The sequence below is a fragment of the Nycticebus coucang genome, chromosome 3 (genome assembly GCF_027406575.1).
Source record: "Nycticebus coucang isolate mNycCou1 chromosome 3, mNycCou1.pri, whole genome shotgun sequence".
NCBI classification, from domain to species: domain Eukaryota; kingdom Metazoa; phylum Chordata; class Mammalia; order Primates; family Lorisidae; genus Nycticebus; species Nycticebus coucang.
This window is the reverse complement of record NC_069782.1, coordinates 35,221,919-35,238,980: the sequence shown is the minus strand read 5'-3', so window position 1 is coordinate 35,238,980 and position 17,062 is coordinate 35,221,919. Positions and strand designations below refer to the sequence as shown.

The following is a 17,062-nucleotide window of genomic DNA, read 5'->3' as shown; positions in this document are numbered from 1 at the left end:
TGTTGAACACAGCAAGAATTGCTCCGGATCAGATAAGGGGATGAAATACTTCTTATTTTCAGTCACTTTAGTTTGGCCAGAGGAGTCTATCTGGGCACAAAGCATCAGAGTATTACAAAATCACATATGTGGTTTGTGAATGTGGGCTGGCTAGGGTTTTTTTCCCTGATGTTAGCTCCTAATTGTTTACCCATTCAGGCTTGTTTATGTTAAGATCATAAATACCTTAAAACAATAGAAGGTAGCAAGTAAATTTATACAATTAACATAGTTAGTTAAAGAATTAGTCTACGATGGCACCTGTGGCTCATAGGAGTAGGGCGCTGGCCCCATATGCCAGAGGTGGTGGTTTCAAACCCAGCCCCAGCCAAAAACTGCAAAAAAAAGAAATTAGTCTAGTTCGTAGAAATGCAAGTGTACCAAAAACCACGATGGGATTGTTTGCCTTGCCTTCATGAGATTGTACATACGTTACAATCATACGTAACACTCATGAAGGCAAGGCACACAATCCCATCACAGACTGATGTATGAAATAAATACAGAACTAGCCTGATACTTGGGGAGGCATACTGGAAGCCTCATGAAAAAGGGTATGCCGCCTCCCAAATCCTCCCTACTCTTAAAACCATCTCTTTGTCTTTGTCTATTATTCTCTATAACTTTCCTAATAATTTTCAACTGGTTTCCTCACCCCACCATGCCACTGGCAGGAGACCTATAGCTTGTCAGGGTAAGTTCTCCAATAGAATCAACAGAAAAATTCTGGCAACATGAAAAGCCAGAATAGAGCACCCCCACAAAGGATCATGAGGTAGCATCCACAGAGGTTTCCACCTTAAAGAATTAATGTAAATGATAAAAAGAGAATATAAAATAGGGAAGGCAAAAAAAAAAAAAAGGAATTAAAAAGAAAGCAGAAAAACAGACTAAAAAACGGATGAAAAATATGAAGAATATAGAAAAGATATGGTGGAATTTAGGACTTAAAGGAATCAGTCAGGGAACTTAAAGATGCCATAGAAAGTATCGATAATAGATTAGAGCATGGAGATAAAAGAAAATCAGAGCTATAGGATAAAGCTCTTGAGGCAAGTTAGAGTCAGAAAAGAGAGAGAAAGCAGGATAGTCACTCAGAGAATTATGAAACTTCATGATGCATTTAAACATGCGAATTATAGGTATTCCCAAAGGGGAAGCAGAACATGCCAAAGAAATAAAAGCATTACAGGAAAATATCATAAATGAAAACTTTCCAAGTACCAATAAAGATTCTGAAACACTCCTTTCAGGGAGATATTGAACTCCAGGTCATCTCGACACAAACAGAACATCTCCAAGACATGTTGTCGTGAACCTATCAAAAGTCAAGATGAAACAAAAAAATTCTGCAATCAGCCAGGAGTCAGTGCCAACTGGTTCTCTGGCTCATTCCTGTAATCTCAGCACTGTAGGAGGCTGAACCAAGAGGATTGCTTGAAGTCAGAAGTTTGAGACCAGCATAAGCAAGAGTTAGACACTATTTCTAGAAAAAAGAAAAATTAGCCAGACGTGATGGCAGGCATCTATAGTCCCAGGTACTCTAGAGCAGGCATCCTCAAACTGCAGCCCGCAGGCCACATGAAGCCGTGTGACCTGTATTTGTTCCCGTTTTGTTTTTTACTTCAAAATAAGATATGTGCAGTGTGCATAGGAATTTGTTCATTTTTTTTGTTTTTTATTTTTAAACTATAGTCTGGCCCTCCAACAGTCTGTGGGACAGTGAATTGGCCCCCTGTTTAAAAAGTTTGAGGATGCCTACTCTAGAGGCTGATGTTGCAGGAGAATCACTAGAACCCAGGAATTTAAGGTTGCAGTCAACCATGATGATGGCATTACATAAATAAATAAGAGCACTCAAGTATGTTGAAAATATAAGTCCTATTTCTACAAACTGTTTCTCAAATAAGTAGAAAAGATGAACGAACCAACCAGAATATTACCAGAAATAATCTTGGAGGTGGGTCATTGATAGCAGCATTTTATACATTTACCTGTACATGTAAGATTAAAATGAATGTAAGGTTTTTGGGAAAATAGAAAGTATGTATTTTATGCCCTAATGTTGAAATGACAGAAACATCAAAGTTGGAGGAAAGAGGGTAAATAATGGGTCCTTAATTTTTTTCATTATAGCTAACATTGAAAAAGGTAGAGCTCAGGAACATTTCTCAAATAACAAAATGTAAGTTGAATAAAATAAATTTATAAAAGAAAAGAATCTTCATATTGTATTGCAAAACAATTATAGCTTTCTTTTTTTCTTGAGACAGAGTCTCACTCTGTCACCTTCAGTAGAGTGCTGTGGCATTGCAGCTCACAGCAAACTCAAAATCTTGGGCTTAAATGATTCTCTTGCCTCAGCCTCCCAAGTAGCTGGGCCTACAGGCGCCCACCACAACGCCTGCTATTTTTTTTTTTTTTTTTTTTTTTTTGCAGAAATCATTGTTGTTTAGCAGGCCAGAGCTGGGTTCAAATCTGCCAGACCTGGTGTCTGTGGAAAGCACCCTAACCACTGAGCTACAGTCAACAAGGAAGCAAACCATCATTATAACTCTTTACTATATGTGAGTTAAACATAGGAAATTTCAACCTAAAAAAGTAGGATTCACTACATCAGTAACAAACATTAAACCAAAATGTATTAACTGAGATAATTAACTGTTACTACACTAAAGGGACCCAATAATACCATAGATAAAATAGTTATGAATATCTATGCATTGAATAAAAGCTTCAACTTACATAAACAAATTTGTAGGAAATACAAGGGGAAATATAATATAAAAACATTATTGGAGAATATTTAATTTTACCTCTCTGGCCCTTATCATAATATTTAAATATATAAAATACGCAAATCATAGAGTTAAGTTCAGCATCATTGCCAGATCTAGAAAGTGCATTCTTTACCAGCATGCCATAGTGTGATACTACAGTGACCCTTGGCCGAGGCAGGTGAATACATATTTATATGATTGGACATGAAAATATTTTTTCTGTCTATCTAAAATAAGAAAGAAGTAAATATTAGGAATTTTAGAGATTTAAGAATAAAATTTAAAAAAAAATTATGGAAACAATTTTTTCAGCAAGAAAGACTGCCATTTGAGGAGAGTTAGTTTCATTGGCAATAGTTCTCAGAGCCAATGTCAGGTCAATTGCAATGACACAGGAGAGCTAGATATTTCCTGGAATCCAAGAACAGCAAGTGATGCATCCAAGACCCCCCCAATTACTCTGACTTTCACTGCATCTGCCTCCCTACCCTGTGACTGTGGGATGCCCCATCCCCTTTGCTGGTGTTTCTCTCTCCTCTAAGGCTCTCTTCAGACTGCTTTGCTGTGTTCCATTTACATATTGCTCACTAATGGTTGCCCACTTCCTGCATTTCTTGGCTCCTGGGTACAGGAACTCCACTAAAACTGCTTACAGTTTCTGGGAGGCTCTTCCAGATTCTAAAGAAAGAGAAACTAAATTACGTGATTTAGATCATAGGTCATAGTGGTTCCATGCTAATCTGGTGGGATGCAGGGCAGGATCAGGTTATGAAAATTGGTCGTAATCAAGTAACCTGCAAGTCTACTGTAGGTATTAGACCCATTATACAAATATGCTAATCTAAATAATTTACTCATTTATTTTATAATGTATAATCTAAGTTTTATTAATATAACCATGCTTTCAATGCTGCCATCAAAATATGTGTGTTAAAATAATCCCCTACAAAACAAAAGCTAACAGAAAATGCATTTTTAATCAAAACGGTTCATAGGATTTTTTAACCATAGGTAGGTAGGAACTATAATGAAAAAAAAATTCAGAGAAATAGTGGTTTTTGGTTTGTAAGCATTAGTAAGAATAGAAGAGTTTTTGTAAGAAAACATTGATGGTTATTCTTAGCCTGTTGATTTCCACACTCCTACCAGCTTTTGGGAATTAAATTGAAATAAAGTAGGAATACTGGGTATTCTGCCAAATATTATTAGGTAAAGTCTTATTTTTGTGCCTTTATAATTTCAGAAAAATAAAATTAAATTGTTCAAAATAAAATGTTTCCAAAGACAAATAAAGGAAGCTCTCTAGAAAAAAATACAGTGATAAACATTTAGAAAATCAGGTCATATTCTAACAAACACACAGTACAATTAGATGATATCATTCACAAAATTGAATTAAAATGTTCACTCTAAATAAAAAATAAAAGATAAGACATGTATTTTTATTTATTACAGAATTGCTTTAGTATGAGATATCCCACTATAATAATCTTAATACAATCAGGTAAAGAGTGGGCCATGGGCACAGCAGAAAGAAAGGAGGCTGGTTTTATAGCATCCATGAGAATAATGATGGTAGACAGAACATTTAATTAGAATGCAAAATCTGTTTGTGTCTGATGCAACAATATACATGGCCCCAAACCTTTTAAATAGAAAAAAAAAAAAAAAATTAGCATTCTTTACAAAACAAAGCAGACACTATTTTTCCTTTGTATTTGCCTTAAGTTTTTCTTATTTTTGTTGTTGTTGTGTGTGTGTGTTTTAACAACATTTCTGTTGGATAGAAACATAAAACTCCCAGGTCAGAATCAAAGGTAAACATAATAACCGGAGTTATAGATTTAGATGTAGTTAGAGATGTGGCAATAAATGAAACGAGTCAGATTTAGCAAATAGAAAGGAAAAATAGAATTAAAAAGGCAAACAAAACCTAGAGGAATGCATATTTAGAGATGAACAAAAGAAAAATTCTTGGAAAGATCCACATTTCTAAAAGAAAGAAGAAAAGTGGTGCTGTAGTAAATTATATGTTTTTAACACACTGGGGATATCAGAAAAATTCCACTTATACATCAAATAATTTTAGCTTTCTATACAAGTTGACAATTTCATAATTAAATGCATAGAAAGGAAAAATCAATTGTTAACTTACCACAAATAAACAAACATAGGACAACCTCTGTAATTTGAACACACAAGGCACTGCAACAAACTGGTCAATATATGGAGCTCGTCAACATCAGGAACTAGTGCTACTGTACTAAAAGGTGCATGGATGCAGGACTGGTCGATGGAAATTAGTTCAACTTGAGGTTGTCAATATAAGGAGCTGATCAACTATGTTGATCAGTTCAATTCTACTGTAATTACAAAAAGTTAGCCTGGTGTCTGGGAAACTGGTTAATTTTTTTAAAAGATAGAAACCTTATTGATAAATAGACTATTTCAGAGAATGCCAATCATCCGTATGATTTGGAAATGAGATCCTACATTGTTTTCATTCTGTTAGCAAACTCTGATGCTCAAAACTTACAGTCTAACTTAAGCTATCACATAGAAACTCATAATAGTAGGTAAAATTCAACGTAGAAAATTCCTAAAGATGGAAAAATAGCATTTTACATGGAAAATATGTTATTATTAAGGGTGGAATACAGCTCATTTTCTTCAGATTTAATAGTTCTATAGTAGTTTATTAAATAAAAAAAAATCACATTTTTATGAGAACTTCCATTCCATGTTTAAACAAGAGCCCAACAAGTGTAATGATAAAGAAGTTTAACTAGCCTGACTATTTTGAATATAGGTATATTATTATTTGAGCTATCTTAAATAAATAAGATAATTTAAAGTAAGCAACCTAAAAAAAATGGATCATGGATAAAGCAATATACTGGTGGGAAAGAAGCCTTATGAGAAAACTAGATAGCCACATGCATAAAAATAAACAATATTCTTACCTCGCACCACTCATAAAAATTGATTCGAGATGGATAAAAGACAAATCTAATGAATGAAACATAATAATTCTTGAAAACAAATGTAGAAAAAATTCACTTACATATCATCCTAGGCAAAGAATTTATGAAGAAGACCTCAATGGAAATCATCTCAACAACAAAAATAAATAAATGGGACTTTATTAAATTAAAAAGCTTCTACACAACCAAGGAAATTATCCTCAGATCAAACAGTCAAGCTACAGAATAGGAAAATATATTTGAAAGCTAGACATCCATTGAAAGGACAATAACCAGGAACTACCAAGAATTCAAGCAAATCATCAAAGAACAAACCAAACAACCCAAATAAAAAAACGGGCAAAAGACACAAACAAAAGCTATTCAAAAAAGGTAGACAAATGGCCCATAAATATAAAAAAAAAAATGCTCAATGTCACTAACTATCAGGGGAATTAATATTAAAACCATAATGAGCATTTTTTCATATGTCTGAAGGCCGTGCGCCTGTCTTCTTCAGAGAAGTTTCTCTTCAAATCCCTTGCCCAGCCTGCGATGGGATCCCTTGTTTTTTTCTTGCTGATGCGTTTGAGTTCTCTGTGGATTCTGGTTATTAAACCTTTGTCAGAGTTATACCCTGCAAATATCTTCTCCCATTCTGAGGGCTGTCTGCTTGCTCTGCTTACTGTGTTCTTAGCTGTGCAGAAGCTTTTTAGTTTGATCAAGTCCCAGTAGTGTAATGTTTTGGCACAGTAACTGAGATAACGCCGGAAAGGCTATGTTAACCACTGTGATAAAAATGTGTCAAATGGTTTATGAAGTGAGTGTATGATGCCCCATAATCATATCATTGTATACAGTTATGATTTAATAAAAAAATTAAAAAAAAATAATAAAAAAATAAAACCATAATGAGATATCACCTTATCCCATTTAGAATGGCTTGTATTAAAAAGTCCAAAAACAATAGATCCTGGCATGGATGCAGAGAGAAAGTCGAGCTTACATACTGTTGGTGGGGTGGAAAATTAGAACTAATCTCTATGGCAAATACTATGGGGAACCCTCAAAGAACTAAAAGTAGACCTACCTTTAGATCTAGCAATCCTACTACTGGGTATTTACCCAAAGGGAAAAAAAAAAAAGTCATTTTATCAAAAAGACAACTGTACCTGAATGTTTAGTGTGGCACGATTCATAATTGCAAAGAAATGGAATCAACTCAAGTGCCCCTCAGTTCATGAATGAAGAAAATGTAGTGAATGTATACCATAGAATGCTACTCAGGCATAAAAAAAAAAAATGAGTTAGCCTTTTTGATATGTTGGATGGAACTGGATGTCATTATTCTAAATACCTAAAGAATTGAAAAAGAAACACCACATGTACTCACTACTAAATTGGGACTAACTGATGTGCACAAAGGGAAATAAAATTCAGTGTAAATCAAGCGGGAGTCAGGAGGAAGGTGGGCATGGGTGAATACCTACCTCATGGGTACAATGCAAACTGCTGGTGGGCACATTTGTAACCTTGATTCAAGCATTACAAAAGTGATCCAGATAACCAAAAACATTTGTATTCCTGTAATATTTTGAACTTTGAAAAATAAAAGGAAACTCAGGACCAACCTTCATGTAAATGAAGTAGGTAATAAATAAAGAAAATTGTGTATGTCCAAAGAAAACTGGACAAAGCAAAGGTGCGATAGCACAATGAAGCTCAGAAATATGACACTAAGGAACAAAAAGAAAAACAGACACAGAAGACCACATTTTGGATTATTTGATTTACAGTAAATACACAGAAAAGCAAAGGAGGTAGAGAGAGGAGGTAGATTAGTTGTTGCTTTAGATTGGTTGCTACGGGGGAAAAACTGAGAGTGACTGTTCATGAACATAGAATGTTGATAGTTGAACACACCACACATTTGCTGATAGTTGTTGAAGTATGAACTTAAAATTGATGAATTTATGGTATGTAAATTATATCTCAACAGAGCTACGTAAAGGTGGCATCAACATATATTTACACTTTTCAGAGATTAATATGAAGTGTAAAAATATTTTCTGTTGCTCCACTTAAAAAGAACCTGGTAGCAACACATAGAAATACCAATTTTTAGTTTGTCTTGATTTGAAGAAATATCAGATGTGATACACAAGATTTAAAATATATAAGAAATTGTTTCAAACTGGCTGATTTTATCCAGTTATCACTGACAGTAAGAATGGTTACAAATGCTAACAAGCTAGATACAACCTGCAACATATGTCTCTAATTATAATAATTGTACATATGCCCTTAATTACATAGTCTGTATGTTCTTCCAAACCTCCACAAGTGGCTGGCTCCTACAGAATGACTAGCACTTGCCATCTTAAAAATATCATTATAATTTAAAGAAAATTGAAAGTCCATTTCAAACAAATCAAAAGTTTAATATAATGCAATAGTCAAAACTTGCTACAAAATTTAAAATCCAATATAGCTTTTTTAAGTTTAAAAACTCCATATAAGGAATGACAGGAGCATTATATTTTTCTTTGCTTTTCTCTTCTTATTTCAACAAAAATACTTACCGTGCATTTATAACTTAGAAGTTATTCCAGTGACTTACAGCAAAAAGACTATGGGCTACAATAATTGTTTTGATGTTAATAATGTTTTGGAGGCACAAGTGTTTTCTCCTTTTGTTTTATAATTGTTGCCTATCTGGGAGAAAGAAAATCGATCATTTTCTTTTCTGACTTGTCTCTTACATTCCAAAGCTTGAGAAGACCTTAAGGTAACATTTCAATAGTAACCTCACAGTAACTTGGACTACATTTTATTTGTTTTTCTTATATACAGACAGTAGTACTAGATAAAATTAATGGGAATTACAAGCTGTGTTTCCATACATTTACAGAGTTCTTTTATGTACACTTATGTAGTAAAAAACAAAAGCATACAGCAACAAAAAACTAATGAATACACTTTAGAAGTAGCCTTTAATGAACAATAAAATGGTTTATTATTGATTTGGCCTAAAATTCTAGGGTATAAATGAGATATGTACATACAACTATGTCGATGTCCATGCTGGTTGCCCGTGAACGTCTGGCTCTGCCTGTCCATGTCAGAGCTTGACCCGGTGTCTCACATCCCTCCTCTCAAGTCCATCAGTCTCTTTGTGCCTCTACCTGCCCCGTTGGCCTTGTCTGCCTGTCTGCCCATCCATATCTTTCCGTGTTATTTTTCTGGCTATCTTTACTTTGCCTACCCATGTCTACTAATCTGACTTTTCCTGTCCCTTTGTCCTGTTCCTAGAATTCCATTTTCACCTGTGCTTTTTTGTCAGCTGTCTGCATATCTACAGGGCTGTGCATCCTGGAGACAATCTAACAATGTACAGTGTTGTAGGGGAAGGACAAGAAAGAGCCGCAAGGTAACCCACACTGGTATTTAATGCTTCAAATCCTATATGCTTTAGAACTACATGTTAGAGAGATGAGAGGATCCCTCACAATAGTCTCCTTATATTTTAATTTTATAATAGAAAATATAACTAGAATCTAGGACTACTCCGTTTGGTTATTTATATTGCCCAGTTTTGGCAGGTGATGGACAAACTTTGACTTAATGATGATTATACTTCTTGTATTAGATATGGACATCTGACAATATCACAGAGATTCTATTGTGAAAATGAGGGGGCAGAAGAATAATTTGTGAAGTAGGTCAACTGTACTTATGTCACATGGGGGTGCTGGCCTACTTGTCAAAGATGTTCTACTGGATTCAAATTTGTCTAGAAAATATGACTCAGATCTACAAAAAATATTCAAGGTATCAGAAGAATCAATTAACTTGAAAAGCATAACCTAGGAATTTATATGTATGTTTCTTTTTTTTTTTTTTTTGTAGAGACAGAGTCTCACTTTATGGCCCTCGGTAGAGTGCCGTGGCCTCACACAGCTCACAGCAACCTCCAACTCCTGGGCTTAAGCGATTCTCTTGCCTCAGCCTCCCGAGTAGCTGGGACTACAGGCGCCCGCCACAACGCCCAGCTATTTTTTGGTTGCAGTTTGGCCGGGGCTGGGTTTGAACCCTCCACCCTCGGTATATGGGGCCGGCGCCTTACCGACTGAGCCACAGGCTCCGCCCTATATGTATGTTTCTTCGAGTTAAGGTAGAATCACCACTTGGCAAAGATTTTACCAAATGGTCCTTACTCATGAAATGGTTTATGTTTCCTCCCCCTTGATTTTTTTTAAGTGACTAGAATTAACAAGATTATTTATAACTACATGTCACTTTGGTTTATTCATTATTTCTCCATATAACATGAATTATTCAATTAAAGATAAAATTTCTGTAAGTTTCAAAGTCGTACCATTTTTTCTTAGATTTTCTATAATAAGCTTGACTTCTTTACCACACTCACAATACCATCTTGAAGAAGAAAAAAAGTCCTAAAAAATAATTGCAACCTCTATAAGAAAAGACACACAGAAATCACATAATTAACCAGATAGCATGATCCCTATTGTATTTACATAAAAATATGTGGTTAAAATATGAACCATATTATTTTCCTCTCCTTCCTCTATATTGCTACATGACATATATTTGTTTGTATTTCCACAGCTATTCCTACAACAAACATAAAACCTTGCCATGTTTTGAAAACTGTTATACTATCTACAATGGTTGAATATCAGATTCTGGAACATGGATTCTGGACCCAAATTCTGGCTAACCAACTACTCTCCTTATACAAAGTAACTGTGAACAGACCCTTTATCACTCTGAATTCCACAGTAGTAAAATGATCACATAATAATGACACTGTAAGGTTGCAGGGGTGGTGAACATGAGAAAACACATTTTAAGTGGTTTGAATAGTCTTGATCCCACTGAATAGATTCAGTAAGAGCAAACTGTGGGAAACTTACACATGTCCCTAAACAGAGAAATTTAAACATTCTATTAGACATGTGCATCAAATTGAGGTAGTTTGAGTGATTTCAGTAGAAAAAACAGGCCTAGTTATATTTTTAGACTAAAATCCATGCTGTCATATACACAAAAGAGATTATTTTTTGCCATTAAAAAGAAAAAAAAAGTTGGGAGGCACCTATGGGTCAAAGGAGTAGGGCGCCAGCCCCATATGCTGGAGGTGGCAGGTTCAAAACCGGCGTGGCCAAAAAAAAAAAAAAAGCAAAAAATAAAAATAGTTAGAGGCCAGGCACAGTGGCTCACGCCTGTAATCCTAGCACTCTGGAAGGCCAAGGCAGGTGGATTGCTCAAGCTCATGAGTTCAAGGCCGAACTGGGCAAAAGTGAGACTCCCGTCTCTACTAAAAATAGAAACATAAGGCAATAGGATCACTTGAGCCTGAGTTGGAGGTTGCTGTGAGCTATGACGCCACTGCCCTCTACCCAGGGCGACAGCTTGAGATTCTGTCTCAAAAGACAAAACAAACAAACAAACAAAAAGTTAGTATTTTCATTTGGTCAAATTTTAGAAGGGTTTGGAAAATCCTAAATGTTTTAAACTAAGAGTTCTAAAACTATGGTGTTGAATCAAATCTAGCCTAAGAATGTTTTTTCCTTTTAGGAGAGAAAAGGAGAGGAAGAGCAGAGTAACGTGCAGTAAAGGGCGTCACCGAGACGGAAACGTGTGTGGAGTCACTTTGCCAGGGCCGCCGTAACAAAGCACTACAGACTGAGCAGCTTCAACCACAGAAATGCATTGTCTCAGCATTCTGGAGACTAAAAGTCTGAAAGCAAAGTGTGAGCAGAGGAGTTTCCTTCTGAGGCGTCACTCACTGGCTTGTAGGGGTCTGTCTTCTCTCTGTGTCTTCCCCTGGTCTTCCTACTGTCCAGACACCATCGTCTTATAAGGATTCCAGTCGGATTGAATTAAGGGCTATCCTAAGGATGTCCTTTTAATTTAATAGCCTTTTTAAACATTCTATATCCAAATGTGGCCACATTCTAATGCTCTGGGTTTAGCGATTCAACATAAATTTAGATATAGTCCGGCCCATAAATTTACTATCTGTCTTTTTACAGATAACATCCCCAAACTGTGTTCTGGAAACATGAAAAGGGATATACCTGTTATGCAAATCTGTATTTTCTTTATGCTTCCTTTATTATTTGTTTGGCATTATACAGAAATGGTGAGGGTCACTCACCTTAGAGATTTGCTTTCTTACTATGCATTTGCTTGGCTTATTTCACTTATAATAATTTCCTCCAGCTTCATCCATTTTGTCTCAAATGACAGAATTTCCTTCTTTTTTAAAAGCTCAATAGTATTCATTGTGTATACACCACTTTTATTTATCTATTCATTCAATGATGGATACCAAATCTTAAAATTAAAAAATAGAAGAATTTGCTGAAGGTATAAGGCCTCAAAGGATTGGTTGCCAAGCCAAGGTGTTTAATTCTAAGTGTGTATGAAAGAGAAAGGGCTTAATATATCAAAATATTTACCTGAAGTTAGCAATAGATTAAAGAAAGTGAATGACCTCAAAGGTAGTCTGAACATCAAATGTAGTAACAGCACCCTCGACATCAGGGGTGAGCCTGGAGCTGATGGTATCATGAAGGAAACAACAATAACCATTATCCTTTTTTAAAGGATTTATATGAACAAGGTCCTATACTAGTATTTTACTTATTTTTTTAATTAGATCCACAATACCATATGAGTATTATATTACCTATCTATCCCCACACATATACCTTCACAAACTAGAATACGGATTTAAAATTACAACTTAAGTTCTAATCTTCTTAAGAACCAGGTCAAAATATCCAAAAAAATACAATGAAAACTTCAAAACTCTTTTAGAAAATGAAGGTGAATGCCTAAAGTATCTCTTTATTGGTGAGTAGGTAGGAATTTGTAGGTTTTAAGGCAGGATTGGCACTGACAACAGATAATGACTGAGAACAGAAAGACGAACTAGAAGCCTGGTTAGCAGGCAGTTGCTGTGTTTACATTTTTATCTAGACTATGCCAGATATTTTTCTGCAATGCACTTTAAAAATAATTATTTTGTGGATCCCTTTCATATAGGAGATTTTTGTACATCTGTTTCCAAAATCCAATACTAAGAGTATAAGAAATATGTGTTATGCTGACTATGTGTCCCAAATAACACAGAATATTAAATAGGCTTTTCTATGTATTATTAACTTAACATGAGAAATTTAGACACAGAATTTGCCAATAGTCTTGAGACCGAATGAAGGCAGTTTCTAGCTTGGTTACTAATTTTGTGAAGACTTAAATTCTGAGTGAAGGTCAACATCTGGCTGGTTTAACATTCACATTTGACAGTTTGACTCTCATTAGAAAAAGTTTAGCATGTTTTCAAAGCAAGAGCTGTCTTTTGTTTTAATACAAAAGTTTTCATATATTTTCTCTCGTCCATGAAGGCTAGATTTATGTGCTTGAACTACTCTATGCAGTTGGAGTTTGAGGCCAGCTTGCCAGACAAGCCACTGAACCAAAATAAAATGCAAATGAAAGGGGCAAAGGGAACAGTATAATGAACAAGAGGATTTATTGTCTTCTATTTCCATATCCTTTGGGAGAATGAAAAAGTGGAAAATGAGTTAAAGTTATCTCTGCTTTCTCTGGTGCATTATGATCAATAATTTAGCTATTCAATAGCTCTATGGAATAGGCCAACTGATTTCTCAAATTTACCACTTTTTAATTTTATAGGTATGGAGGGATAATGCTTTAGTGCATCTATAGTTAGAGCTACATCCTCAACACATTATTTTTACTACTGAAACTGGTAAATATATAGATCTGTGGTAATACCCATGTATACACACACACACACACATTATTCAAAAAAGATGAGAGTCAAAACAGTTTCAACTGGAACATTCTCATAGAAAACTCCATGGAAAAACACATTCAAAAATGCATACTGTTTCTTGAGCATATGATATGCACAAATTATGTCTTTGTTATTTAATGTATGTGATCTCTACGACCCGTGAGATTCTAAAAGGTAGGCATTATTGTAACCATTACACAGATAACGGCATAGGGGTATATAGAAATCAACTAACCTGGACAAACTTGTTTAACAAATTTAAACCTAGTTTGACTTACCCATAACCTGATTTTCTATTATGACACTTTGACATACAGAATACAGTTAAGAGATTTGGATGATTTGTCTGGGATCCTCAGTAAAGATGAACTTAAGCCATTGACTAAGTATAGAATATTTTATGCCTTACATGCACATAAGTAACAGCTAAAAAGCCAGGCTTAATTTTCTCCTTTTGTGTGTACCAATTAGAGGTCCTGAAATATTAATAAAACAGCCGATTTATTTTCTTCCTACATGTTACTTGGAAGCAACAAACATATCATGGGCACTCAATAAATGTAATTTAACAGCAAATAATAAAATGAAATTATGGTAATATGTTTTGCAATAAAGTCAACATAAGATGAAGCAAAATAAGTTTTGGAACTAGACCTGGAAGCCGAGCAGATTTCAGTGGCTGGATAAGTGAATGAACTCTATGGGGAGGCAAGAGATGTTAACATGATTGTGGTAGAAAAGACTAATAGCAGGTAAAAGCCATAAAACTTTTTATTGCAATTTGAGAAATGAAGAGACCACTTTCAGTTTTACCCTAATCTCTACTCATATAACATTTGAAGGGTACATTAAAGGATGTATGGCTACAATGCTGTTATGTCTTCCCTGTGTCCACACATGAAGTGACATATTTCATTGCTGCTATTTGAACAATCATAAGATCTGTTCTCTGAAGTTTTTCCTCTCTTTTCCTACTTATGCCTATTTATGCACATAACCTGAGATTTTCAGAAGAGCCAGTTGTAATATAAAAAATAAAGAGAGAAATGAAAGGATGTTAAATCACTATAACCTCTGGAATTCATAAGCCACTGAATGGTAAAACTCAGAGACATTCAGGAGTGTATGCAGTTTCAGAGGCTGTACTTCTGTAGATTTAAAATAGAGCTGTAAGTTACCGGGGGAGGAATCAGGTTGGGAACAATTTCACTTTTTTTGAAAGGAGTAGAGAGGAAGGTTCTTGAAGAAGGGAAAGCTTGCCAAACAGAGGAATCCATGGGGAAAACTTAATTTAAGCCCTTGTTTCTCAATTCTTGTTAAGTTTCATGAAAAAGAAGCACTTAAAAGTACCCTTTGAGAACACTATACTCTATCCTCTTTTCCTTTTACAATCCCTCTGAGGATAAGAGAAAATGCACTGAAAGTTGCCATTTGGGTGACTCAATCCTTCTCTCTTTCCTTTATTCTTGTAATACTCTTTTGAATGCTCCAAAGAAACTGGAACACATTTAACAAGTGCACTTGCGAAGCTCAACCACCATTTCCTCTCCAGAGCCTATTAAAGGCAGTGGTGGACACGCAAACACTGTGTTTCAGTCTAAATACAGCACCAGCTACACCATGCTCTAGGTCAAATATACCTACTATCCTATCCATTCTCTCAGTCATTTTTAACACAGAAAAATACCAACAAGGTGGTAGGTTTCAATGACCCCATTCATTCAATAATAAAACATTTGATAAAAGCATCAAAGCCCTAATGCCGTATTTTAAAATGTCTTCAATTTTCATAAGTACTGAGATGACTATGTAATTGCTTGCTACCCTATTTCCCCGTTCACTGTCTCCTACAAACACCTTCACTCCTATACAAACATACACACACACTCACACAACCCTCTTTAACTTCTCGGAAAGAGACACAGAAGTCACCTTTCCCTGTTCTAATATATAACTATAATGAAATCAATTTGAGTTTAGAATAAAGCTTTGTTAATGGTTCAGCTGATTTTCAGAAGTTTGTCAGCTTTTAACATTTCATTTGCTAAACATTTTTGTACTTCTATAAAATGTATTTAGGTTTTTACTAGCAGAATAAAGTGAAATAATAAATTTTTATAGTATATTTAACTAAAAGCATTGCAATCAATTTCAGTAAAATTTTTTTCAGTCTTAAATATATGGAAAGCAAAGTGCAAGCATGTTCTCAAGAAGACTTCTATGAAGTTTTTTTGAAATTAAGTACTTTTATCTCTCAGATATTTATAAGTCATAAATATATCAATGACACCAAAATTAATAACATCATTTAAAACAAAGTTTGCATTTGGGAAAATATGAAGATAAATATTATTGTTTTAAAATGATTCAAAAATATATATTGTTATGAGAGTTTCCAAAGTATGCATTTTCCTTCATAATATGTTGCAGCTACAAAAGGAAAATTCTCATGAGAATTAGTATGAACTTATGATAATGCAGCCTGCAGCACGGTGGTTTTGTTTTGGTTTTGCCTATTTTTGCTGACAGTGCAGTTCAAACTACATCCTACAAATCTTTAGTAAAGGAATCAGATTATTTCACCTACAAACATGCAGCAATAAAGTGTCATTCATCAGTTAATACCGACTACTTAACATCTCCCTCCTTTTTTACAGATCTGGATTCCCAGCTCATTAGATTATTACCTGATAAATAGTAGAGGGTAATGAATTGAGAAAATGACTACATACCTTCAAAGAAAACCTGCCCGATAACAATAATCCATTAGAAAACTGGCAATATCCTCTGATCTATTGCCCGCAAAGCTATGACTTGATGGAGAGTTTCATTCCCTGGGCTCAGTTCTCCAGAAGAAAATCAGCACAATTTAAATATTTCTTGGAATGTGACAGCTCTCTAGATCCCGGGTTGCATTCTGTTCCCCAGGGGTGGCAATCTGGTGTTCCTGTGTGCATAGAGCAGTGAAGATGAATTGAAAATGCTTGAGATAAATTAGGAATGGCTAAGTTAAAATTGTCTCTGCTCCAGACTCTCTCATCTGCAGTCTGCAAGCCTGTTTTTCTGTGAAAAAGCTAGATGGCAGGCTGCCTCAGTAAGTTCTTCTCAAGCGACAGAGAGCATTTTCAATGAAGAAAAATTCTCCCATTATCTAAGCTAATGTGACTGCTGCTAAATCTAGTTTTTAAAGTGTCTGATGGCACAAAATTCATTTTCACTATTGCTTTCTTTCAAACTACTGTCTAGAATCCATACTATCAAGCTGTATATAGTCCTGAGAGAAACAGTTAAAGTTTTCAGTTGAAAAATTAAATTGTGTATCTTTTTTGCAGATTTAACAATCATTTCTGTATAGGAAATTTCCTCTTTGGGTACAGAAGGTATATAATTGCATTTTACAATATACAGAAGGTTTGGTTTCA

The 17,062-nt window shown here is 35.0% G+C and overlaps 1 protein-coding gene across 1 annotated transcript in view; it reads right to left on the bottom strand.

The window, feature by feature from the left end:
• The window catches only part of MGAT4C (MGAT4 family member C), an 801,801-nt gene extending 785,117 nt beyond the window's left edge, over positions 1-16,684 (bottom strand). The window contains exon 1 of the mRNA XM_053584423.1: positions 16,373-16,684. The gene's annotated coding sequence lies outside the window, so the exon portion shown is untranslated. The remainder of the gene's footprint in view (positions 1-16,372) is intronic.
• Positions 16,685-17,062: the final 378 nt, after the last annotated feature.